Here is a 25,562-nt window from a genome sequence, read left to right on the forward strand (position 1 = left end):
TTGAGATGGAAAAAAACTCATTTTATAAATCTCTAGTTGTTGTTATTTGACTTAATATGTAAGACATCAAATAAGTTGACTGCAAATAGACTTGAAGACAGGTAAAATTTCCTAGTGGTCTGCTAACTTCTTATTCAGTTTTGGCCTACCGTTGATATAATGCTGAGAGTTGCTTTCCATTTTCACCTCTGTTGGTTTGGGTCTATTTGGCATACTGGAGTCTGTAGACCATAAAATCTATAGCTTACAAGGCTAATAAATGCATGCTTTTGCTGCCTGGAAATGCCCCTGGAGATAGTTTGTTGTCCTGCCCTGAGAGAGAATGGGCCCCAGATCTCTGTTTTCTAGCCTGAATGTGCTGAGATTCTCTGCCATCCTGGGGTGGTGTGTTGCCATATCACTGTAACATCTACCAACTGTCAGATATGTCTAGCCTAGCTGCTGTGCTATGATTAGAATTGAAACATGCGGCTTGTTATTAGGGCAGTGACTGGCTGTGGGGGACATGGATGTCTGTTGTTTTTTATTGCTTATTGATTTAGTGAATTAGAATGCCTTCCCTTTGGTGCTATTGTTAAATAGTTTGGTCCTTTTAGTCATTTTGTGAGATTGTGTTCATGTGTGGCTTGTATGTAATTCCAGGGCCAGGGACTGAAAGGAAGGGATAATTTTTTCCAGAAAATACGGAGGGACATGAATTTGAGATCAAATAAGAGGTTGTGGGATATAGGCTGTCTCTGAATACTGAGGAAATTCTTTAAACCCCTAATTAATTTTGAAGAATTCCCTCTTTGCTCTCATAATAGGGAATTTGGCTGGATGAACTAATAACTAGAGTCAGGAGTTATGGATTAAAGTTTTTCCTGGCAAAGACCATATTTGGGTCTTTGTCTGGCTTTTGTCCTGCTTCCTCTCATTGGAACTGTCTTGCTCAACATTTTAGCTATGTTTTGGGGTCTTTATTAAATGGTGGATAGAGTTGTTTTTTTTATTCATCTAACAACCTGCTTATTGTGTCCCTAGTATGTGCCAGATCCTTCTCTCTTTCGTGGGATATAATGGTATACAAGAGAAACGAAATTCTTAGCCTTGTTAAGTATATATTCTAGTGGACCTTTAAATTATAGAGTTCATTATTTAACAAGATCAAGGTTTAGCTGTTGCTGTGGCATACTGGCATGGAATGAGAGAAGGGACTAGAATTCAAGTTCTAGTTATTGTCCTGACTTACTGCATTTCTCTGAGCCTCAGTTTTTTCATCTGTAAAAGAAGGAAATTGAATATTCCTTATTTTATTATCAATAAACCATGTCAAATGATTAATTTTTTTTCCAGTTGTCTCATTTATGATACTGGTTTTTCCAAACACTTTAACCTTTCATCTGAGCTGGGTTGCTAGCTAATTTAGTCATAGTGACCAGTGTTTGTTTGCATGTTCATTCAAAGCAGAAGTTTCTGGAGAGTTGATATTTCTACATGCAATTTTTAAAAAATTTAATGAATTTACAGACTTTCCAAAGCATTACTCCAGGACATTTTTATTGTCATCACAGTGAATGTCCAAGCCAGCATTTATTTCTGGTGACACACAGGCTCCTGGCAGTAAACTTAGTGCTGAAGCTACATTGGTGAGGGCCTGGCTTTTGAAATAATGTTAAAAGAATGCCACAGGATAGAGTTTTTAAAATCACATGGAAACTGAATTCCTTCCCTAATTTTAAAAAGCAAAGGAGAACAATAGGGAAATCTTCATTTATTCTGGAAGCATATATCTACATATGGTCCTTGAATTTCCTTTGTGTTCTGTGAACTGGTTGGTTGCAGGCGAGGAGAGTTGCCTGTTTTTACTCATATGTGCCTCAGAAGCACTCATCATTGTATAAGAAATACTTTCTTGTTTCTGTGCAATCATAGTACAGAATGTCCATTCTGCCATGCACCTCCATCACACAGCTTAGGGATACAAGTCTGTTAGTCAAGTAGAAATATGGGAAGTCAGAAATGAAACACAAGTTTTATTTTCACACCTCTAAATAAGTGACTGCAAATAATGGACTTAAAAAATAATAGTGCAATCTTATACTTGCTCACACTTTTTAATAAGGCGATTTAAAAATATTTAGGGTGAATCTTCACCAGGGTGCTTTAATTGCCTCAGCACAATTGAGTAGTTCATTGGGTGATGCCTCCACTGTGCTGATGAGCCTAGAGGAAGATGCCTGGGGGCCTGAGAGGCAATGTCACTCAGAGATACATTGAGGATGATTTCGTGGAACCCCTTCAGGTCTTGGAATCTCATTTTCCTCTCAAATGCATGCTGTGGAAGTAGAAGCCAGGACAGCATTGGCCAGTGTGAGTGTAATTTACATCTGTTTATCAGTGACTGCTCTTGTAAGAACAGCAACATAAAGCATTCTTGATTATATTTCCTGGTATCTATGATATATAACAGTATAACATTATCTACTTATCCTTCTAGGTCCATTTCAAATGCCTCCATCTCTGTTATACCCCCAACTAGCCATTGTTTTTCTCCATTATGTATCAGATTTTCATATTATTATATATTACATATATTTACATTACATATTAGACGGAGACTCTGGGTTTTTATGCCACTTAAAAACTGTTTGATCTTGGGCAGATTACTTGGCTTTTCTGTATCTTTATTTCCTTATCTGTAAAGTAGAGATAATAGGAATACCTTCTTCATAGGTCATGGTGATTCTTAAATGAGTAGTATGCATGATGCACTTATGCTTCTATTTTATCAGCATTGTTATTATTTTTTATTATTTTTTGGTACGTGCCCCTAGTAGGAATTGAACCCGAGACTCTCTGGTCCGCAGACCAACGCTCCAACCGCTGAGCCAAACCGGCCAGGGCCAGCATTATTTTTACTTCCTCTTTAGTGCATAGTTCATGTTCTTTGCTATACTTAATATATTTATTATATCTGCCTTAAATTGTGATGAGTTTCTCTAAGTCTGAGACTTTTTAAAACACCTAGTGTGGTACCTTGGACATGGTAGGTACCCAGTGAACATTCTGGATTGAGTTCAAACAGAATTTTGTTAACAATTCAAAACAGGGATATTCTCATTCTGACTTTTAAAATCTGTGAAGTTGATTGGGCACTGGTTGGTCTCATGTACTTCTTAACTGCTGAAGCTTTAGCACCAAGGCCGAATATCCACTCACGGCCACCCACTCGGTGGCCTGATAAGAAGGCCAGTCAGTCACTCAAAGCTATGGATTTCATTCCATTCTTGATATTACTAGCATAAAAGATGGCTTTTGATAATTCTCTGGGCAATTTAGGCCTGGTTAATAATGGCCAGTAATTTCCTGAAGTGCCACAAAGTGGCAGAAATATGATTTATGTAACATCAGTCCTTGCTAGCTGGGATGAGCACCGGAGGCCCAGCTGTGCTTCTGGAATTATGAATGCCTTTCAGAGGAGCTTCTTTTATTCCAAAGAGCCTTAAAAAAAACCCCAAAAAACAAAAAACCCTCAAGGGAGTCCCTACTGTGATGAATGGAGAGGTGCAGGCTGAATTGGCTGAGGATCTTTCCTCAGTGGGACTTAAAGACAACAGGGATTGAGGACATTGTGGCTGGCTGACATCTGGGTTGAAAGTGTTGAATTAAAATACAAAAGTGATAAATGTGTGGGGAGGAGCATATAAAAAGAAATGGTATTGGCATTCCAGCTAGATTAGATCTGTCTTTTCTAAGGTAGGTATATTGACACATGCAAAACTTGCATGATTTCAGCACCCAAAGATTGCACTTCATTTATCAACCAAACCCCATTCACATTAGTGACAATGTTGCTAAGCATGAGAAGTATGTGAGTTTAAGGAGTAAATAAGCAGCTTTGGTCCTAAGGCTGTAACTTTAAGGGAGCTTAGTTACATTTGGGCCTGTGGGACCAGACCCAGGAAAAATGATGGATTCATTGTCCTCCACAGCCTTGTAGCCTGACTCAAAGAGGTCTCCCTGCTCCTCTTCCCAGTCTGCCCATGTAAGTATATTAACAATGCCTCTGAGAGATTTTAAGAATTCCCCAGAGGAATCTGGAGAAGGACCTTCTTGATAGTTTAAGAATGTTAATCTTTGTTCTTGAGTGTTTGCATATTGTTTGGCTTCTGCTTAGGCTTGAATCTTGTTGGTGGTTATGCTGTCTTTCCTTCACACCTTTCCATCACCCCTCATTCTCACCCTTCCTCCATAGTCCTCATTATGTGGGAAACATTTTAATAGGGCTTCAAAAGGTTTAGGTTGTATGCATGCAATCTGAATGCTAGCTTTTTTTTCTTTTTAAAATTTTTTTCTTTTTAAACTTATCTTTATTGTTGAATGTATTACAGATGTCTCTCCTTCACTACCCCTTTAACCTCCTCCTCCTACTCCCATTCTCCTCCTGCCTTCCCCACACTATTGTCAGTGTCCATTGGTTATGCATATATGCATAGAAGTTCTTTGGTTCATCTCATCCTGCCCTCCCTTTCCACTTCCTTTTAAGGTTCATCAGTCTAACAACCAATTTGTACTTTTTAATTTCTTCATCTTTTTTACCCATTCCTCCCAGCCCCCATTCATCTGGTAAGCAACAAAAAGTTCTCTATATCTATGAGTCTGTTTTTGTTCTGCTTGCTCATTTTGTTTGTAGATTCAGTTGTTGATAGATATGTATTAATTACCATTTTATTGTTCATATTTTTGTTCTTCTCCTTCAAGAAGACCCTTCAACATTTCATATAATACTGGTTTGGTGGTGATGAACCCCTTTAGCTTTTTCTTGTCTGGGAAATTCTTGATATGTCCATCGATTCTAAATGATAGCTTTGAAGGATAGAGTAATCTTGGTTGTAGGTCGTTGCTTTTCATCACTTTGAATTTCTCTTGCCACTCCTTTCTGGCCTGCAGAGTTTCTTTTGAGAAATTGACTGACAGTCTTATGGGAGCTCCTTTGCTTTTCTCTTGCTGCTTTTAAGATTCCCTCTTTGTCTTTAACCTTTGGCATTCTGATGATAGTTTCTTGGTGTGGGTTCATCTTGTTTGGGACTCTGTGCTTCCTGGACTTGTATGTCTGTTTCCTTCACCAAATTAGGGAAGTTTCTGTCATTATTTTTCCAAATAGGCTTTCAATTTCTTGCTTTCTCTCTTCTCCTTCTGGCGCCCCTATGATGCAAATGTTGGTATGTTTAAAGTTGTGCCAGAGGCTCCTTACACTATCCTTATTTTTTTGGATACCTTTTTCTTTTTGCTGTTCTGATTGGGTATTTTTTGCTTCCTTATATTCCAATTTGATGGTTTGCTTCTTGGCTTTATCTACTCTACTATAGATTCCCTGTAAATTCTTTATTTTAGTTAGTGCCTCCTTCATTTCTGACTGGTCCTTTTTTTATGCTCTTGAGGTCCTCACTAAGTTCCTTGAAATTCTCACTAAATTCCTTGAGCATCCTTATAACCAGTGTTTCAAATTATGCATCTGTTAGATTGTTTATCTCCATTTTATTTAGTTCTTTTCCTGGAATTTTGTTTTTTTTTTCATTTGGAACATGTTTCTTTGTCTCCTCATTTTGGCTACTTCTCTGTGTTTGTTCCTATTATTAGGTAGAGATGCTATGTAGTAGGTGTTCTGTAGGGTTCAGTGGTACAGCTTCCCTGGTCACCCCATCTGGGCCCTTGAGGTGCACCACTCGTGTGGGCTGTCCATCCTTCTGTGGTAATTGAGTCTTGATTGCTGTGGCAGGTCAGTGGGAGGGATTTTACTCAGGCTGATCAGCTGCAAGGACTGGCTCTGCCCACTGACCACTGACCTCTGACTACCTTGGAGGATCAGCTGTGTAGGGCCCACCACACAGAGCAAGACTTACTTCAGCAGGGTTCTGGTACCCACTGAGTCTACTCCTTGAGTGTGTTGCTTATGGAAGTGGTTGGGTGGTGGTGATTTGATGTGGTCTGAAGCTGTCTACTGGGGGTACTGGCTCTGGAGAAAGGTCAGCCACTGCCTTTGTTCTAAGAGGGGCCACCAGGCATAAGTTACAAAGCAATCTACAGATGGCTGCTGCTTGTGCTAGTCTTGGAGGTGTGTGGGCAATGCCAAGCTGTGAACCAAGGCTGGCTGCTTCTAGTGCCAGGCCTGGGACCAGTTAGCTAGAAGTCTGAGGCTTGCTGAGGCCAGATGCTGTTTCTAGCTTTTTTCTTAATTGTTGTAAAATACACCTAACATAAAATTTACTGTCTTATATAATTTTTAAATGTACAGTTCATTAGTGTTAAGTACATTCACATTGTTGTACAGCGTTCAGAATTTTCATCTTGCAAAACTGAAAGTGTACTCATTAAACACCAACTCCCCATTTCCCCCTTCCCCTGGCCTCTGCAACCACCATTCTGCTTTTTAGCTTTATGAACTTGACTATTCTAGGTACCTCATGTAAGTAGAATCACACAGTATATGTCTTTTGTAACTGATTTATTTCACTTAACATAATATCCTCAAGATTTACCCATGTTGTAGCATGTGTCAGGATTTCCTTCCTTTTTAAGGCTGGATAATATGCCATTGTACATATATACCACTTTTTGCTTATCTTTTCATCTATTGATGGATACTTGGATTGCTTTCACCTTTTAGCTATTGTGAATAATGTTGCTTTGAATATCGGTGTACAAATACCTCTGTGATATCCCTCTTTTAATTCTTTTGGATATATATTCAGAAGTAGAATTGTCAGATTGTATTATTAATCTTTTTATTTTTTATTTTTGAGGAACCACCATACTCTTTCTATAAGCAGCTCAATTTTTAAGAAAGTCATTCAAATTAGTTTCGTTGGGCTTTTCTCTCCAAGCTGCCTTGTGTTGTCCCTGGGTAGGTGGGTTTCTCAGTCATACCTCTTAGTCATACCTATCTATGGCTCACTTTGGCTCTTGTCAGTTGGTGCCTCTCATTAAATTAGACCAAAAGGAGAATCTTCTCAGGATCTAGGGCTAAATAGTGGCTGAATTTTAAAAAGCCTGAATGCAGATGCCCACCTGGTGTTATGCATCTTGTGCTCAGATAAGGGTTGCATTGACAATCTTTTTGTGTTCATGGAGATGATCATTAGCTGACTCCAGGAGATACATTCCTTTTAAGACCTTAGCCATTATGCTGTTTAGTGAGGTCTATGTTTCAGATAATTAGGAGCTCTCCATACTATGAGGCTCACATTGTACCTACTGCCTAATGTTCTTTTTATGTTCACATCTTCCAAGACCAATTTATATGTCACTTTGTGGAACTTTCTCAGACCGTCTCCCAGGGCAAATTAGTCACTGTTTCTTCTGTGCCTCACTTTGAGGCTGTTGTGATCATTGTGCCTAACCAATTTCATTATAATTACCTGTGTCAGTCTTTCTCACCAGACCTCATCCTTCCCTGTGCAAGTGTCATATTTTCATCCTATTGTCTCCCCCTGGACATTATGCAGTATTTGGCATATTGGTGTCTGTGGCAAATGTCTGATAAATATTTAGTTTGTCTGCAAATGACTGATTCAGTGGGATTGAATAGAATTAGAAGTTTAAGTTATGACCATGGCCCCAAGTAGCTATTTGACCACATCCAAGCCAGGGTACCCCTTCCCATCCTCTCATTGACATGATTGTATAAACTGAAAGAAAAAAATGAGCATAGTTTAAAAATATTTAACACTTACAGTGTGATAGGTATTTTGCTAAATACTTTACTTGCATTACCTTATTTAATCTTCTAGTAACCTAATGGAATACATTTCAATTTTCTAGGTAATGAAACAGACACAGAGAAGGGACATTATCTGCTCAGTTCAAACCCACGTAGTCCTGCCTCTGAGCTTATATTTCTTATTGCATGAAATTAGTGAACTAATGGTCTAGTTACAGCCTTCAGAGCGAGGACATGCTCAACACCACCAGCTTTAGACCTGCAAGTTGTGAAGTATAGAATGGGCAGGAAGACACTGGGGGAAACTGAATACTTTTACGAAAGAACCAGGTTTCAATTAGTAGTGGAAATGGAGGGAGTAGTCAGTGTGAGTTAGACCATAGAGAATCTTGTGTGCTCAAGGCAGGAGCTCAGGAGACAAGGTTGGTTTGATTAGGAAGGAGGGAACCTGGAGGAGAATGGGTCCCAGAGGAAGAAATCTGAGGATGAGGTGAATGAGGTGGCTAGGAAAGATAGTTCCTGTAAAGAGGGTCTTAGGTTTTAAACAGCCTCCAAAGGAGGACAAGGAAGTGTGGCCTGATGGGATTATCTCCAGATAAAGGGCAGACTTTGTGTGTGGCCTGGGCTTTCCGCTGTCCAAACCATGAAATATGTGAGGCAGAGTCTGGGCATACATGTTCACTTATGCTCCTTCCCCCGTCTTTTGCAGTGAAGCATAACATAAAGGAAAAATTAACAAACATCCCAGGTCCCTTGACACATACATCAAAACATATTGATGGTGTCTTGCAACTCTGATAATTTCATTGAACTGGATGAAGCTTAAAATTGATACATAGGCATCCCCCTGATTAACATTAAGTGCTGCTGTCAGTCTGACATAGTTGGATAAACCAATATTGAATAATCTGTTAAATATGTTACACTTGAACAAGGAGCGTAAATCATACTGTATTATTTCAGCTGTAATTAGGTGGGAGATAAAATCACAAATAGTTTAGCGAATATTTCTTAATGTGTACACAACATCACTGGAATTTCTTTGCTTGCTCCACTGGGAGAAAGAAGTTGACTGGCTTCCAAGTATTGACTGCTGTCCAGGAAGTGGGAGGTTGAGGGGTGACTTATGTAATGTTCATAGAGTGGGTTTCATTTATAAATTCAATGAGATTAGCTGCAATCTTCCTGAAGTTAATGGCAGTGGAAATGCACCATTGTACAATTAGCTGGGAATAGCTGGCTCTCTAACTTGGAGACCTAATTGTTCCTCAGGTTATGATATGTTTGCCTTTATATCTACTATCCTCTACTCTTCCTGGGTGCTGGCTGCTGCCTTTATTGTCTGGGAATTTATGATGCAGACCAGAGCTTGTGGATGAACAGGGTGGTGCGCTGCTTCGTCCTTTGTACTCCTCTTTCCCAAGCCACAGAGTAAGTTGATTACTGAGAGTAAATGAGGGACACAACCTAAGGTAGAAAATATAAAGACATAATTTTAAGAGGGTCCAAATGAACCATACTGTAGCAAAGAAATGGAGATAATTTTAGTTATTCCTTCACAGGGTTGTTGTGAAGGATAAGACATAAGTTGATCTTTCAGGACAGTGCTAATACATAGAATGTATTTCAGTAGTTATTGGTTGCTTTCATTATTGCCAGGAAAACAGTTGGTGTTTGCAGTAGATTGGTCAGTGTTCAGGAGTGTGACATTCAAGAGCATAAATAGGTGTCTGACTGGAATGGTTGAGCCTCCTTCCAAATGATTGGTCTAGTGAAACAGGTTAGGAAGTGTTAATTCTCATTTGGGGCTGTTAACATGTCAGAGTATGTTATAAGCAGTAAATACTGGTTATTTTTTTATTGAGAGGCTCTGGTTTTGTCTTTTGTTCTTTTTGGTTGTTTTTTTAGATATTAATTTGATCATTTCAGGTGATTCTGTTACTGTAGCCAAGCATCTTTTGCACTTTTACATTATAAGTGAAGACTTTAGAACTTTATGTGGGTGTTGCAATCATTCATCAGACATTTAGCAAAGTCCTATGATGTACTAGATATATGTATGTGAATATTTTTATGTGAAAGGTTTGCTTAAAGTTTTCTACACATGTGATGCCATCCTCAGTTTTGAGTTCATAGGGATTTCCAGAAAGGCAGATGGAGGAGCCTAGTGAGTGCATTCCTGGCTGTCTGAGACATGTTTTGAGGTACCAGCCTCTTGGTTCCAACAGCATCGGAGCTGGTAGTTCTATCTTGAGCCAGCTCTAGCATTGAACCTGAGCTACGTGGCGTGTAGAGTTCAGGTTGAGCTTCATGGAATTAGAGCCAGTTGTCCTGCTTTCCCCTATATTAGGCTTTGCATATTGCTACATACAGGATGGTTGTGAATTTCAGAGAGCGTTTGCTTTATAAAGCAAGGATTTCAAGAGACCTACAAGAGAACAACAGAAGGCTGACATATACCCCTCTATGCCAATTGCTTGTCTCTGATTACTTTGCATAATAACTTTCTACACTTTCATTTTCTTTTCTTTCTTTTTATTGAGCTCAGTTGCACTTAGAAGGATTTAATGGCACCATTTAAAATGAAGAGGATACATGTAAAACCAGTCTGTACAAGAATATCAATTAGTTGTACTTAAAAAATGATTTCACATAAGACAGGAATAGGTTGCTACTTGAAAGGAGCTAATGGCCAGTTGATTTTAGAGTAGATCACAAAAGGAAATGTTGCTTCACCTGCTGACTCCTCAGTCCTAGGAGATGTGTGTTCTGTATTGGAGAACTGTGCGGGAGGGCTCAGAACCATGGAGCCAGTCACCCTGATCACAGTGCACTCATGGTGGCTTCTGGACATTAATGTGTAAACTTCCCCTACCACCTGAAATCTACTGAAGCACCCAGGGATCTTTCTTCATAGGTTTTTATTTAATAATTTGCTTTTCTGTTTTATGACTTTTTTTGAAGAGTAATTTTTTCATAGCATTAACAGCTACCTGAAAGGGGGAGTTGTGAGAATGTAGATTTGGGGTTCAAAAGGGAAAGGTACTTGGCTTTAAGATACTTGGTCAAAATTGTGCATTGAATGCTGCTAGGTCCCAGGCCCTGTGTTGAACACTGGGGATAGGTAAGTGACTAAGCACTGTTCTGCTTGTAGGGAGTTCACAGTGTCATGTGGACAATTTTACCTGAGCAGATGGTCTTTGTGTAGCAGTAGAAGGAGCACGAGGTGTGGTGGAAGCATAGCAGCTGGGCAGCAGGCAAAGGTGTCCAGGAGGACTCAATTCAGGTTGGGCTTAGAGTGGAGAGCAATGGGGAGTTTGCCAAATAGACATGAAGACAGATCACCAGGGCAGAGGGACAATGGTCTCTTGGAGGGAATAGGAACTAGAAGTCTAATTCAGAGGTTGGGACTTTTTGTTTTAGTTCTACCTCATACCTGTCTGTCACGTGACCTAGTATTTTAATGAAAAAAGAAAAAAAAGAGAGAATTGGGGGCCCCCAAATCCATCTCCTTTTTGTTTGGCATAGGAAGCTGGACTGTATCCAAACTTATGATCTTGTTCACAGCTGAGGATAAGTGAGGCTTATTGAGCCTGAGGTGTCCACAGCTAGTTAAGTCAGATCCAGGTTCAACTCAGACATTCACATTGGTCTTGTGTTGTTTTGGCTGCCCCAGGTCCGAGTTGTTGCTCTGTGGTTTCTGTGCTGTTGGATTCATTCCTTCTTTTATTCATTTCATAAATATTTACTGACTTGGTTATAAACAACTGTACAGTCTGACAGAGGTTTATGAGGGTCTTCCTGTCAGGGAACTTATAGTCTTAAGATGGGAATTAACTTTGAAAATATAGGCTGAGCCCTGGCCGGTTTGGCTCAGCGGTTAGAACATCTGCCTGCGGTCCGGAGAGACCCGGGTTTGGTTCCCGCTAAGGGCATGTACCTCAGTTGCAGTTTGTCCCCGGCCCTGGTTGGTCGTGCGGGTGGCAGCCACTCGATGTGTCCCTTTCACATCGATGTTTCCCCCTCTCTCTCTCTTCCTCTCTCTCCCTCCCACTCTATCTGTGCAAAAAATGGAAAAATGTCCTCAGGTGAGGATAAAAAAAAAAAAAAGAAAATATAGGCTGAAATTAGATTATGAAAAGCCAGACTAAGGGGTTAGGACATCATGATTTATGCCACCCAATCCAGAGAGGGTGCCAGCGAGCCTATGAGTTTATTCTTTTTGATTCCTGTGTTCCTTGTCTTTATTTATTACAGTAGGATAATGCTTTAGTGTGTTTAAATAAATTTTAAAAATACACACATAAAAGTAGGCTTTAAAAGCCTTGCATTGTGAGAGAGAGAGAGAGTAGAGTGTGTGAAGTGTGGGCTCTGAGAGCCCAACAGCCTGATTTTGCATCGTAGCTTACTATATGAGCTGTATGACCTTGGGCAATTTACATAAACTCAGTATCTTTTTTCTTATATGGAAAATGATGGTTAAACTAATACCCACCTAACAGTTGTCATAAGGATTAAATGAGCTAATAGAAATAAAGTGTTTAGTAAGGTGCCTAGTACATAGCAAGTACTTAGTAAGTATTAGCAATAATTGGGAAGTTGTTTGAACTCTTCAGTTGGTCTGATATCTCTGTGATGCCCTAGTTCTGAGTTCAACATTGTGACATTCCTGAACCCACTGGTGCATCAGAATCATCAAGAGAGCATTTTAGTTCTGCCAAGATGGAATAGCCCCATTCCTCCTAGGTCTTTCTCTTTACACTAAAAATCTTGGACATAACACAACAAAGAAGCACATGAATCCTCCAAAAGGTAGAAAGAAGGTCAGGCTGTCTATTCCTTGGGACTTGAGGAACAGCATTGCATAAGTTCCCTGGGTTTGCTTACTGACTCTCATATGTCTTGGACAGGGTGCTGCAAAAACCTCCAACCTATAATCATCAGGAAGCACAGACCAAAAGAGCTCAAAGAAAAGCCTGTTTTCCCCTAGCCAAAGGCCCGGGTAAAAGATGGGCTAACAACAGAAAGCTTTTTTGGCAGTACCCATTGTATTACAAGCAAGCACAAGGGAAAAACCTCACCCAACCCCCAACACCCTTGCTGTTTCAACTGGGCCACGCAGGAAGTTGATTTCTACCCAGCCCCTTGAAATCAGGCAGTGCACTGCAATTCCCCTGTGGAGTGGTGTCAGCAGAGCTGAGCAGGGTGCTGATCTTCCATTCCCCTCTTAGCCGAACTAGGCAGTGCCCCTGGGCAGTGCCAGGGGAGTGTCAGCAGGGTTTACCTTTAAGATGAACTTCCCACCCCCATCCTGCAGCAGCAAAGCATTATGAGTCAGACCTCTGCTTTTCCCTCCCCGGTGGCAGTGGGGCTTGGGTGAATCTGATCTTATACCATCTCTTAAAGGTAATGAGGCAGTGCCCCATTTTTCCCTGGGAAGGTGTCACCCAGCCAGTCAGGGAGCTGAACTTCCACCACACTCCCTGCAATAGTCTAGGTGATTCAGTGCTCTACTTTAGTCAGGGTACTGTTGGCAGACCCAGGAGGAGGCAGAAGCTGCGTGCCCACCCAGCCCTCATGCTACATTTCAATGGGACTGTTGAATAAAGATGTCCAGGATTCAGTAAAAAAATCATAACAGATGCCCTGGCCGGTTTGGCTCAGCGGTTAGAGCGTCGGCCTGCGGTCCTGAGAGACCCGGGTTCGGTTCCCGCTAAGGGCGCGTGCCTCGGTTGCAGTTTGTCCCCGGCCCTGGTTGGTTGTGCGGGTGGCAGCCACTCGATGTGTCCCTTTCACATCGATGTTTCTCTCTCTCTCTCTGTTCCTCTCTCTCCCTCTCACTCTACCTGAACAAAAAATGGAAAAATGTCCTCCAGTGAGGATTAAAAAAAAAAAAAAATCATAACAGAAAATCACAACATAAATAAGAACAGCCAATAACAGACACCAACACTGAGATGTTAGAATTATTTTCTTATTAATTAATTTATTTTTGTTACAGAAGTTTTTCTTTTTTCCCCCATTGACACCCTCCTCCTGATTCCGTCCTGCCCCGCAGCATTGTTGTCCATGTAGATGTTAGAATTCTGACAAGAATTTTAAAGCAACCATCAGCCCTGGCCGGTTTTGCTCAGCGGTTAGAGCGTGGGCCTGCGGTCCTGAGAGACCCGGGTTCGGTTCCCGCTAAGGGCGTGTACCTCGGTTGCAGTTGTCCCTGGCCCTGGTCGGTTGTACGGGTGGCAGCCACTCGATGTGTCCCTTTCACGTTGATGTTTCTCTCTCTCTCTCTCTGTTCCTCTCTCTCCCCCCCACTCTACCTGAACAAAAAATGGAAAAATGTCCTCGGGTGAGGATAAAAAATAAATGAATAAATAAAGCAACCATCATAAAAATGCTTCAACAAATAATTATTGTTATTATTTTTTAAGCAAATGGAATAAAAGGGAAATATCAAAAATCTATAGGCCCAACATAAGGGAACTTTTTGGGGTGGTAGAAATATTAAGTATTTTGATTGTCATGTATACATTTGTTAGAGTCATCAAACTGTATGATAGAGGGGGTACATTTTATTCTAAGTAAATTACACTTGAGTAAAGTTGATTTTTAATGGTACATGGGGCTAGTCTTCATCACTGGAGATTCTAGTACAGTAGGTCTAAAATGAAGTCTAAGAATTTTTTAAAAAAATTAATGCCCCAGGTGATTCTGATGCAGCTGGTGGCTCCTGGGAACTGATCTCTCCAGAGTAATCTAGGCTAGTTGTGAATTCTTTAGAATATAAATCTGTTAGCAATCTTTGCAAATAGAAACTTGTTCTGGTGAATTATGAATTACTAGATAAGTACTTGCAGAATAAACAGAATACATAATTAGAAACCATTAAGCATATTATCCCCACATGGAAATAATTTTTTGTATGTTTTTTGTTGGGTAATGTTATAAAGGATGTTACATGGCATCCTAGGAAGCTATAAATTTTGATGCTGTGTTACTGAAAGACTGTACTATAATGTGTGTTTGCTTTTTCTTCACTCTGCCACACCTTTCTCTCCATTCCTTTCCAGGACATTGTCTTCTTGTTGGCTAACGAAAGGATGGATTCCACATCTGCTAGTGTGAGCTGCTGCTGCCTTGACAGTCATGGTTTTCATCGGTACCTCCCTGGGGGTGGTACTTTCTGTCAACATCCTGCTCTCAAGAGAGTCTAGCTAGGAAATGATTTCTGATCCGGTCATCACAGCTTGTAGGCCTCTCACACTGGCCTCACTTTAACCTAATGACCATCATATTGACTTCTAGGTTAGGGTTTTAATACCTTCAAGGAGAAACCCATGGTTTCTCCCCCACTGATGGGTCACTTCCAACATAGGGCCTGTGTGAGTCAGAACTCTTTACATTTCTTTTCTCCCCCTTGATGTTCACCTAGATTAGTGTTGAAAAGGGGCTAAGGCTAGAAGTGAGGGGGTAGGGAAGTTGTCTTTGGGGATGCTTTCATCCCAGGATGCAATTTTTGGAGCAACTGGGTTGTTTGTTCTGGAGCAGAACTAGTTAAATCTGTATAATAGGTTGACCGCCAGTGTCTCCTGCCTGGGGCAGGTGAGTTGCTCTGGGTGCTGCAAGGAAAGTCATTTTAAAAATCTGGTACCATATTTGAACTGGGTGTCAGGATGTTATTTTTGATAACTTTTTTGTTTTGAATTACACCGTTGGAAATACCCCGAATCTGGTTTCTTTGCTTTAAAACAATAGATGGTTGATTCACTGATTCAATGATTCATCTCTCTGGTTTACTGTGGGATTCTCCTGGTCTAGGTAGCACTGGATCTGGTTCTTGGGTCATTCTTATGGTCTCCAACCTTCCTAAGTTCTCAGTGCTTGCTTAGCTAGCTGCTTTTCATTTCTATTATGTGTTTTTATATATCATGGAAACAGCCATCAAATGCCTAATGGCAGAGGAGTCAGACCCAGTTACAGCTTCCAATCCGATTAGTCTTTTGGTAAGGGGATTATTTGTGGGGGGAAAATGCACATTAGGAATCTTTAGTTTGCATTAGAGGGGATAACGCTTGAAAATGTATACATGATAGTTGTCTCCAAATATATATGTGGATTGTGGTTTCTAGGATTTTTTTTTTAAATTTTTTCTTTCTTTATTGATTTTAGAGAGGAAGGAAAAGAGAGAGAGAGAGAGAGAGAGAGAGAGAGAGAGAGAGAGAGAAACATCGATGAGAGAGAACATCGATTGGCCTGCATGCCCCTCACTAGAAATTGGGCCCACAACCTGGGCATGTGCCCTGACTGGGAATTAACCAGTGACCTTTTGGTGCATGGGTCAGTGCTCAACCACTGAGCCACATTGGCTGGACAGGGATTCATTTTTTCTTAGTGTGGAACCAGGGCCAGTAATAGGAAGGAGTAGAGAAACATAATGTGGCCCTGTTTCAGGAAGAGCATTCTGACAAGGCTTTCCAAAGTGTGAATATAAGTCTCATGTTACTGAAGGTATTCCAGGAAGGGCTGGGTATGGTAGAGGAAGTGTTGGTATTAGAGGACTTCAAGAGTATTTTCAGAGTTCATCCTCTGTTGGTCATTAAAGAATGTGTAAGCCTTAAATGCAGCTGTGGAATGATTACTGGCTAAAGGTCTAACTTGCTTGTTTGCTCAGTAAACCTGGGAGTTAGTAGCTAGAAGTCTGTTTCCTCAGGCAGTTTCCCCTGGACACCATGAGATGGCCAGGCTGTATTTGTGTCTCCTCCTAACTGTCCTCTGTGTCGTCTTTGTCTTCATTGATAATACCCTTCCCCACTGCTGTCTGTTTTTATCAGGTATCATTTGCACAGCCTTTCCCAGCATCTCTGTTGTGTGACCTATGGAAGGAAACAGCCAGGTAACTGACCATGAATTCTTCCTGGGACTGAGTCAAGCAGTTTCTTGAGGAGTGGGTCCCCCATTTCTATTCATTATGAAGCTTCTTTCACTGAGGCCAAAAATAAACTGGGAAAGGGGTTGAGTAAGCACTATAACCTGTCCCCTCACCTGCATGCCGTCACTTGCCCTTCTGTGGTTAAAACAATCCAGTGTGTTTGGAGGAGTAACAAAGGCATAATCTCTAAAGAGAACTTTAGAGGTGCATGTCTTACTTTAGCTTGTGGGCATTTCTAGGTGACTCTAACAGTGTGGCCATGAGCGAAGCAGGCTGCAGCACTGTGAACATTTTAATAAGTGGAGGATCTTCCTCCCACCCCATACTGTTTTCTTTTTCTTTTTTTTTTTTTTATCCTCACTCGAGGACATTTTTCTACCTTTTGTTCAGATAGAGTGGGAGGGAAAGAGAGGAAGACGGAGAGAGAGAGAAACTTCGACATGAAAGGGACACATCAAGTGGCTGCCTCCGGCACGACCCAACCAGGGCTTGGGACAAACTGCAACCAAGGCATGTGCCTTTAGTGGGAACCAAACCCGGGTCTCTCTGGACCACAGGTCAATGCTCTAACTGCTGAGCCAAACCGGCCAGGGCCATACTGTTTTCTAATCACTCAGGGGTTTCTAGTCCCAAATACTTAAATTTTCTGGTTGTGATTTGGTATGTGTGTATGTGGTGCTACTAGTAACCTATTGGAATAGTAGTGTTTATTTCAAGTTGTATTACATGTCTTGCTAAAAGACCTCTGTACACTTTATGGTTCAGTGAAAGTACTTTGGTTTGATTGAAGATGTTGCTTCCAGGTCCTAATAGAAGCAGTTTACATGTCTTGAACAATTCCTATGAACATTTCCCTTTTATGTAGTCCTTAACAGAACATTTTCCTGCAAAAGCTGGATTTTAGAATAAAGCCCTGTAGGTACTATTTGAAGGCCTTTGCGTTTGATGCTTAAGACATATTTGTATCCTTAATGATTCCCAGCAGAGTGATTTGCATTCAATAGGTGATCAATAAGTGTGAATTTTGTTGAATGTAAATTGCTTTCAAATGATTTTTGTTTCTTTCTCTTAAAAAGTATACTTTGGAGTAAGCTTTCCACTTTGTAGTAATTGCTTCCAAACCTTTTCTTGTAATACTTGATGAAAGGAAGAGGATTTTGGATGGTATGAGGATAGCTGACCTCACCCCCAGGTTTTCTGATTTATTGGGCCTCGGGGCCTGGGTCCTGAATGTTTGCATGTTTAACAAGTTCCCAGATGATACTGATGCTGCTGGTCCAGAGACCACACTTGGGGAAGTGATTCTCCACCTTGGCTTTACATTAGAATCTCCCAGGGAGTTTAAAACATCCATGCCAGGTCCTCACTGTAGACCAATTAAATCAGAATTTCTGTGGGGTTGGACCCAAGTATTTTTTTGTTTTTTAAAGCTTTCTAGGTGGTTGTAATGTGCAGTCAGATTTGGGGCTCACTGGTCTGACACATGTTGGGGGTGTAGAACTTCAGGATTCAGAGACTGGTGTGATATTACCTTGGGCTGTAGGGGTATGGACAGACCATAGGAATTATTTAACTTGATCTTAAAGAATAATAAGTGAAGAGAAAAGGACAGTTTGGATTTTTATAAAAGGTGATGCTGTGAACAAGTCCAATCTCTTCTTTTATTGTTGAAAGTATTATAGATGTCCCCCTTTCCCCCCCGACACTGATCCCCCCCCCCCACTTCCTTCTGCTTTCCCCAAACTAAAGACTGTGTCCATTGGTTGTGCATATATGTATATAAGTTCTTTAATTTATCTCTTTCCACCCCCGACCCCCATCCCTCTGAGGTTTGTCAGTCTATTGCCTGCTTCTATGACTCTGGATCTATTTTGATACAAAGTTTATTTTGTTCATGATGGTGCATAAATAAGTGAGATTATTTGGTACTTGTCTTTCTCTGACTGGCTTATTTCACTCAGTACAATACTGTCCAGGTCCCTCCATGGTGTCTCAAAGGGAAGAGATCTCTCTTACAGCTGCATAGTGTTTTTTGTGTGTATATGTTCCACAGCTTTTTTATCCACTCATCTACTGATGGACACTTGGGTTGTTTACAGATCTTGGCTATTGTAAATTGTGTTGCTATGAACATAGGGGTGCATATATTCTTTCTGATTGGTGTTTCAGGCTTCTTGGGATATATTCCTAGAAGTGGAGTCACTGGGTCAAATGGCAGTTCCATTTATTAATTTTTTAAGGAAACACTATTTTGTTTTCCATAGTGGCTGCACCAGTTTGCATTCCCACCAGCAGAGGTACTAGAGTCCCCTTTTCTCCACACCGTCGACAGCACTTGTTGTTTGAGGATTTGTTGATGGCCATGGTTCTGGCAGGTGTGAGGTGATATGTCATAGTCATTTTAATTTGCATCTCTCTGATGATTAGTGATGTTGAGCATTTTTTCATATGTCTCTTGGCCATTTGTATGTCCTGTTTGGAAAAGTGTCTATTCAGGTCCTCTGCCCATTTTTTAAATTGGATTGTTTGTCTTTCTTTTGTTGAGTTGTATGAGTACTCTATATATTTTGGATATTAACCCCTTATCAAATGTATCTTTGGCAAATATGTTCTCTCCCAGTAAGTGGGTTCCCTTTTCATTTTGATGCTGGTTTCTTACGCCATGCAGAAGCTTAGTTTTCATTATTTAATGTATGTGAATACTAGTATAGTTTTTAGGAACATTTTCTACCACCCTCCCTGAATTTAGCAGTGGAACTGACACACAGTGTTTGCTCAGTAAATTCATGTTTGTTGAGTGAATCAGAAAGAGGGTCTTTTATATCTAGAGCTCATGCATTAGCAAGGACAGGGAGAGCTTGTTCATGAGAACTTTTATAAAAAGTGCTGCTGCCTTGTATTTCCCAAATTGGGCAATAAATCTTTCATATTTAAAATAAATGAATAAAATGCAACAAATAAAATTGGAAGTACATTGTTTTAATGGGTACTAGTTACAACTACCTAAGATCTAAAAGAGTGTTTACTTTCAATTGATATTTAGCCATATCAAACTTTAGATGTATTGCTAAATTTTATTTTTAATTTAATTAAGTTTAATTAAATATAAAGTAACTTGCACTGTAAGAATAAGCCTGTTTAATTTCTTGGTACTACTAGAGAGAGCCTTTGTTATACATTTCATAGGGCTTAGAAGTCACAAAATTAATATTGGAGATTTGGTGCTTGTTAAAATTTTGACCACTTCTATTATAGCTTATTGGAGTGATGTACAGTGAAATGGCTGTCCTGTGTTGGCGATAGGCCTATTCTCTATCCACAGGTCCTGGGAAGCATGGTTCAAGTCTGGTCTAACTGAATGAATAGTCTGGATTTTTTTGCCCAGGTCAGAGGAGGAGGGGCCGGGCAAAGAAACCTGAGCAGACCATTTGATGCTAATTTCACAGGTGGCTGGTCACTGTGTGCCTGGCTGTTGTTATTTATAGAGCTGTAAGTGGATGTAGCTATACACAAGAGCCTTAAAGGAAGGTTTGCATCAGGATGTCTGGTAAAAGCATGAAAGTAGAATCTCAGGACAAATGGTCATCAGTGAGTGTCATTGATGGAGTTAAATGAGGTCATTAGTTGTTGGCATGATTTCCACCCTCACTTCATTGCTTTTCCTGGATCCTTTTGAAAACAAGCAACAGATCAGATAGAAACAAACACAGATAGCCTCTCCCTTATTTCCAATTGGGGTTGATAGAATTTTAATCAGGTTGATTCAGATACTGATTTCAACTGCATTTAAAGAGCTATCCACAAAGCCATAAATTAATTAGAATTATATTTCTAGAGCTAAAAGGACTTGGATCATTTTTCCCTACTCTATCTCCTATTTCCCATCTGACAAACTGGGAAACTGAGATATAGCAGAGTTACATAACAAGCTTAATTTCACAGTTAATGGTGAAACTGAGACTGGAACGTGGATCTCTAATCCCCCCCAGTTTAGCTATTTGTATGGCCATTATATTAATCCTGTTTCTGTTATTTATTTATTTATTTATTTATTTATATCCTCACCCAGGGGCATTTTTGCATTTATCTTCAGATAGAGCTGGAGGGGGAGAGGGAAGAGAGAGAGAGAAACATTGATATGAGAGAGACACATCGAATGATTGCCACTCACATGACCCAACCTGGACGGGGACAAACTGCAACTGAGGTACATGCCCTTAGTGGAAACAGAACCTGCAACTCTCAGGTCTGCAGGCTGACGCTCTAACCTCTGAGCCAAACCAGCCAGGGCTAATCCTATTATTAAAGTGCACGTTTCGTTTTTTAAATTCAAGATTTTGTCTTCATAGTACAGATGAAGGTTATCCTTTGTTATGTTATTTTCTCAGAATTACTTTCAGAATTGAAAGATTGTTCTATTATTTTTATTTCTTAAAATGAAAAATAGTATTAAAACAAATTCTTTCTATAGATAATATATCTGCCTAATACCACCAGCTTTAGGAATAATAAATGTCTCTTTGGAGAGAGAGGGCACTACACTAGCCAGGAGCACAAAGCTGCAGCAGCAGCGGGCTTGGTTAGCTATTATGAGTGGGCTGGATGTACCCACAGGTAACACCTGGAGGCAGTAGGTAATGTGAATCACAGCTTGGCCTTGGCATCAGCCCTAGAGACTAACTCTCCTAAGGAGAACACTCTTCTGCCCCACCCTCAGTGGCCTTGGCAGAAGACTGGAATAATTGTTTGTTTAAAGTTTTACCAGCTAATTATACTGCATAGAATAGACAGGCATCTTGGAGGTGCTTTACCACAGTACTTGTAATCTAACCTCAGTGTAGACTGTAGTGGTTGGTGTGTGTGTGTTTGTTTTTCTCTACTTCCCTTCCCACTTGTTTTAAAGGCCACACACCAAGCTCTGGAGAGGGAGCTGCCTGTGGCCTGAGAATTGGCTGTCTTACTCTGGCCAGCCATGTGTGGCTGCTGGAACAAGTGCCTTTGGGTCAGCTGTTCTCAGGTTACCAAACTCTGGCATGAAGGCCTGCACTCTATGTTGGAAACTGAACATAGGCTTTCTAGCAGAAAGACTTAATTTCCCATCTGTAAGTGGAGGCAGGGAGATTAACTCAGTGTTTCTAAACCTTGGAAATAACCTCCTGCATGCCATCTCTGTGGGTCTGGTATAAGAGGTCTGAAATGGAGGCCAGGTTTTAGAAACTTATATTAATTTACTGGTAAGGTCTCTTCCAATCCAGGTGGTTTTGCATGGTCCCAACCAGAGCAAGATGTTTTCAGCCCTAGGGAATTTATTCATAGTTACAGTCAATTCTCAATTATTTCCTTGTAAATGTTTTCAACTACAGAGGCCTTTACCCCAGTGGGTTCGCAGGTTATGTTCCTAGGCTGCCTGGTTGCTACACACCCAGGGACTAAAAGATAATTTTCCTCTTGATTTTAGGAAAAACTAGTCAGGGAGGGAAATCTGCCTTTAAAAAAAAGAAGAAGAAAAATTCACACTTTATGTTGCAACCACATCTAAGTAACTCTTGGAGAATACCCTTGGTTGGTAAGAAACAAGGTTTTTATTTTTATTTTTTTAATTATTCATTTTTGTTACAGATGTTTCTCCTTTTCCCCCCACTGATTCCCCCCTCCCCCTCCTTCCCCGCCCTGTCCCCAGCTTTGTTGTCCATATCCATTGTTCATGCATACATGCATATAAGTTCTGTGGTTTATCTCTCCCCCACCACCTCCTCTTCTGGGGATTGTCAGTCTGTACCTCACTTCCACATCGCTGTGACTACCCCATTCCTCAGACTGTTATGTTCATTATATTCCACAAATAAGCGAGATCATATGACACTTGTCTTTCTCTGTTTGGCTTGTTTCACTTAGGATGATACTTTCCAGGTCCTTCCATGTAGTCTCAAAGGATAAGAGATCTTTCTTTCTTATAGCTGCGTAGTACTGCATTGTGTATATGTACCACTGCTTTTTTATCCATTCGTCTACTGATGGACATTTGGGCTGTTCCCGATCTTAGCTATTGTAAATAGTGCTGCTATGAACATGGGTACATCTATTCTTTCTGATTGGTGTTTCAGGTTTCCTAGGGTATATTTCCAGAAGTCGGATCACTGCGTCAAATGGCAGTTCAATTTTTAACTTTTTAAGGTAACACCATAGTGTTTTCCATAGTGGCTACACCAGTCTGCATTGCCACCAGCAGTGCACTAGAGTTTCCTTTTCTCCACACCCTTGCCAACACTTGTTGTTTGATGATTTGTTGATGACGGCCATTCTGACAGGTGTGAGGTTGTACCTCATTGTTGTTTTAATTTGCATCTCTCTGATGATTAGTGATGTTGAGCATTTCTTCATATGTCTCTTAGCCATTTGTATGCCCTGTTTGGAGAGGTGTCTATTTAGTTCCTCTGCCCATTTTTTAATTGGGTTCTTTGTTTTCCTTTTGTTGAGTTGTATGAACACTCTATATATATTGGAAATTAACCCCTTACCTGATATATCATTGGCAGTTATGCTCTCCCATACAGTGGGATGCCTTTCCATTTTGATGATTATATCTTTTGCTGTGCAGAAACTTTTGAGTTTGATGTAGTCCTATGTGTTCATTTTCTCCTTTATTTGTGTTGCCTTAGGTGATGTATGGGTGAAAATTCTGTGTATAATGTCTGAAATTTTGTTGCCTACAGTTTTTTCTAGGATTTTTATGGATTCATGAGTCACATTTAAGTCTTATATCCATTTTGAGTTTATTCTTGAGTATGGTATAAGTTGATGGCCTTGTTCCATGTTTTTGCATATAGCTGTCCAATTTTCCCAACACCATTTATTAAAGAGGCTGTCTTTACTCCACTGTATGTTCTTGCCACCTTTGTCAAATATTGATTGAGCATATTGTCTTGGGTCCATTTCTGGGTTCTCTGTTCTGTTCCACTGGTCTATATGCCTGTTCTTGTGCCACCAGTACCAGGCTGTTTTGATTACAGTGGCTTTGTAGTATAACCCGAAATCTGATAATGTGATCCCTCCAACTTTGTTCTTCTTTTTCAAGATTGCTGTGGCTATTCGAGGTCTTTTTTGGTTTCATATGAACTTTTGAAGTATTTGTTCTAGTTCTGTGAAGTATGTCGTTGGCATTTTGATGGGAGTTGCATTGAATATATAGATCACTTTGGGTAATATGAACATTTTAATGATGTTAATTTTTCCAGTCCAGGAACAAGGTATGTGCTTCCACTTTTTTCTATCTTCCTCAATTTCTTTTTTTCAATGACCTGTAGTTTTCTGCAAATAGGTCCTTTATTTCTTTGGTTAAGTTTATTCCTAGGTATCTTAATTTTTTTGGCGCGATGGTAAATGGGATTGTTTTTTCAGTTTCTCTTTCTGTGAGTTCATCATTGGTGTACAAGAATGCTATCGATTTCTTGACGTTAATTTTGTATCCTGCTACTTTGCCAAATTCATTTATTAAGTCTAGTAAATTTTTGATGGAGTCTTTGGGGTTTTCCACGTATAGTATCATATCATCTGCGAATAACTGACAGTTTCACTTCCTCCTTTCCAATTTGAATCCCTTTTATTTTTTCTTCCTGTCTGATTGCTGTGGCTAAGACTTCCAATACTATGATAAATAAGAGTGGCAAAAGTGGGCATCCTTGCCTTGTTCCTGTTCTTAAGGGAAATGCTTTTAATTTTTGCCCATTGAGTATGATGTTGGCTATAGGTCTTTCATATATGGCCTTTATTATGTCTAGATATGATCCCTCTATTCCCAGATTGCTGAGTGTTTTTATCAGAAATGGGTGCTGGGTTTTATCAAATGCTTTTTCAGCGTCTCTTGATATGATCATATGATTTTTATCTTTCATTTTGTTTATGTGGTGTATCACATTTATTGATTTGCGAATATTGTACCAGCCTTGCATCCCTGGGATGAATCCCACTTGGTCATGGGGAATAATTTTTTTGATGTATTGCTGGATTCGATTTGCTAGTATTTTGTTCAGGATTTTGGCGTGTATGTTAATCAGGGATAGTGGTCTATAGTTTTCTTTCTTTGTAGTGTCTTTTTCTGGTTTTGGAATTAGAATTATGCTGGCCTCATAAAATGAGTTTGGAAGCCTTCCTTCTTGAATTTTTTGAAATAGTTTGAGGAGAATGGTTGTTAGTTCTTCTTTGAATGTTTGGTCAAATTCCCCCGTGAAACCATCTGGGCCTGGGCTTTTATTTGCTGGGAGAGTCTTGATTACCTCTTCAATTTCCTTAGTTGTTATTGGTCTGTTCAAGTTTTCTATCCCTTCCGGGTCCAGTTTTGGGAGACGAGGTGTTTCTAGAAATGTGTCCATTTCGCTTAGATTGTCGAATTTGTTGCCATATAGTTGTTCATAGTAGTTGTTAACGATCTTTTGTATTTCCTTGGTGTCGATTCTTACTTCCCCTCTTTCATTTCTGACTTTGTGTATTTGGGTTCTCTCTCTTTGTTTCTTGGTGAGTCTAGCTAAGGGTCCATTAATCTTGTTTATCTTTTCAAAGAACCAGCTCTTTGTTTCATTGATTCTTTGAATTATTTTTTGGTCTCCATGTCATTTATTTCTGCTCTGATCTTTACTATTGCCTTCTTTCTACTTGCTCTAGGATTTTCTTTTTGTTTGCTTTCTAGTTCTTTAAGTTGTGAAGTTAGATAGTCTATTAGAAATTTTTCTTGTTTCTTGAGGTAGGCCTGTAGTGCTATGAACTTCCCTCTCAGAACTGCTTTCGCTGCCTCCCATAGATTGTGTGTTGTTGTGTGTTCATTTTCATTGGTTTCCAGGAAGTTTTTAATTTCTTCCTTGATCTCCATGGTAACCCATTCATTGTTCAATAACATGCTATTTAGCCTTTATGTTTTCAAATGTCTTTGCATGTTCTTGT

General features: G+C 40.1%; 1 protein-coding gene across 2 annotated transcripts in view; it reads left to right on the top strand.

Annotated features, from left to right (window-relative positions):
• The window catches only part of AUTS2 (activator of transcription and developmental regulator AUTS2), a 1,152,295-nt gene that overhangs the window by 186,823 nt on the left and 939,910 nt on the right, over nucleotides 1–25,562 (top strand). The gene's annotated exons all lie outside the window — the stretch shown is intronic.

Source organism: Molossus molossus, unplaced genomic scaffold, assembly GCF_014108415.1.
Source record: "Molossus molossus isolate mMolMol1 unplaced genomic scaffold, mMolMol1.p scaffold_m16_p_3, whole genome shotgun sequence".
Lineage (NCBI taxonomy): Eukaryota > Metazoa > Chordata > Mammalia > Chiroptera > Molossidae > Molossus > Molossus molossus.